Here is a 2,535-nt window from a genome sequence, read left to right as displayed (position 1 = left end):
GAGTGCTTCTTACTTTCAGACTGAGTCCCCAGTCTCTGGATCCAGGAGGGCCCTCCGGCAGAGAAACCCAGCCTTCTGCATCCACAGAGCGGTGGAGCCTCTGGGCTGGAAGAGCTTTGAGAAGTTCCCCGGGCTCCACGCATCCTCTGGGCTGGGCTCCCCCGCCAGCCCCTTTCCTTACGGTCGCCCCACCTTCGGGTGATAGCACCCTCCACAGAGTGGTGTTCCAGGAACTGGGATGTGCTTTGGGGAATAAAGGGGAAGGGGAAGAAGGAATGAGATGAGACACAAGCCTTGAGTGTTTCTTCTGGCAGGCTGCACTCTTGACCATCTGGCCACAGGATCTTCCTTAAGGCTCAGCCTGCGGGAGGAGCCAGAGTTGGGCATGAAGGAATGCTGCAGCCTCGTGGCCACGTTTTGTAACAACTTTAAAATGTCGATGAAGGTGAAAGAGTGAAAAGGCTGGCTTAAAACTCAACATTCAGAATATGAAGATCATGACATCCGGTCCCATCACTTCATGGCAAATAGATAGGGAAATGATGGAAACAGTGACAGACTTAATTTTCTTGGGCTCCAAAATCACTGAGAACGGTGACGGCAGCCATGAAACTAAGAGACCACTTGCTCCTTGGAAGAAAAGCTATGACCAACCTAGACAGCATTTTAAAAAGCAGAGACATTACTTTGCCAACAAAGATCCGTCTAGTCAAAACTATGGTTTTTCCAGTGGTCATGTATGGATGTGAGAGTTGGACCATAAAGAAAGCTGAGCGCCGAAGAACTGATGCTTTTGAACTGTGGTGTTGGAAAAGACTCTTGAGAGTCCCTTGGACAGCAAGGAAATCAACCCTGAACATTCACTGGAAGGGCTGATGCTGAAGCTGAAACTCCAATACTTTGGCCACCTGATGTGAATAACTGACTCATTGGAAAAGACCCTGATGCTGGGAGAGATTGAGGGCAGGAGAAGAAGGGAACGACAGAGGGTGAGATGGCTGGATGGCATCACCAACTCAATGGACATGAGTTTGAGCAAGCTCTGGGAGTTGGTGATGGACAGGGAGGCCTGGCGTGCTGCAGTCCATGTGGTCACAAAGAGTTGGACACGACTGAGCAACTGAACAACAAGCCATGCAGTCAATGGTGCTTTGTTATAGCAGCCTCAACAGTCTCTGACACCCGAAAGAATTGAAAACTGCGCATATAAGCACCAATGAGCATATATGCACATGTATAAGCATGTTCGCAGCAGCATTATACACAATAGCTGAAAGATGGACCCCACAAATGTCCATCAATGGATAAATGGACAAACAACTTTTGTTATATAATACAATGGAATATTATTCAGCCATAAAAGGGAGTGAAAGAATAAGACAGATACAAAAGGTCACATTATGTTTTATTCCATTTATATAAAATATCCAGAATAGATAAAATCCATAGAGACAGAATGTAGATCAGTATTTGCAAGGGGCTGAGGGGAGGGAATACTGGAAAGAAACTGCTTAATGAGGAAGGTGTTTTACTTCAGAGTGATAGAAATGGTTTAGAATTAGAGAGAAGTGATGGTTGCCCAACAATGTGACTGTTCTAAATGGCACTGCCTTGCATACTTTAACATGGATAACTTTGTAAGTTTCACTTCAGTACCATTTTAAAGAAGATTCAAGGGTGGTGTTCCTGTGTGTCATAATGAAATGACCTTTAAGAACCAGGTGGATCTGAGCAATGTAGGGCTATGTGGCCATGGATGTTGCCGACACCCCACCTGAACACTTTTCCCCTACATGCTTCGAGTGTTGAACTCATAGCTGCCTTTTTCCCAGAGACCTGCCCTTGCTAAAACAGGAGCCACTTTGAGCTAGACACTACAAGTCATCCCTTCCACCACTTCCTCTTCACACACTTTGCTAACTGGCACAAAAATCCCCCTGGTCTCAAAGTGGGATCAACCCTGAGGGACAGTCTGCCCTCCAGAGCTCCCTTAGGGAGAGGCAGGCTGAAGCTGGTCCCTAGCAGAGACAGAGAACCGCCCCAATATTCATCTGACCAAGACTTGTTGTCTTCTCAGGCTTTGCTTCTAAGAGAACTGATGCAAAATGGTTATGTGAGCCCAATACACATGGGGAATTTTATGGTATTTGAATCATATCTCAACTAAGCCATTGTTTTCTGAACACATTTTTCATTTATAATAAAGGGTTTTTTTGTTGTTCTTGTTTTTAAAAGCCCATCTCACCAGCATAACACATTCCTGAATTCAGGTTACGTTTCTTAAGTTGAAATTGTAAGCATCAATAATTTAAAGGGTAAAAATGTTTGTTCTTGACTCCCAAACAAATACCCATTCTTTTAAAACCCTAAAGTCCACTGAAATGATCCGTGACAATAAATGAAGTTAACCTGGTCACCCTGCTTGACGAATACGGCCACCTCCCCCCATTAACGTGGCTGTTGGTCCACTCATTCTTTTGTGACTTTTTGCTTAAAAAAAATCCATACCCACAAAGCAGGCACATCAACTCAATG

The sequence above is a fragment of the Giraffa tippelskirchi genome, chromosome 4 (assembly GCF_054371585.1).
Source record: "Giraffa tippelskirchi isolate mGirTip1 chromosome 4, T2T-mGirTip1v1.2.pri, whole genome shotgun sequence".
In the NCBI taxonomy this organism is placed as follows: domain Eukaryota; kingdom Metazoa; phylum Chordata; class Mammalia; order Artiodactyla; family Giraffidae; genus Giraffa; species Giraffa tippelskirchi.
Note: the sequence above shows the minus strand (reverse complement) of the source record.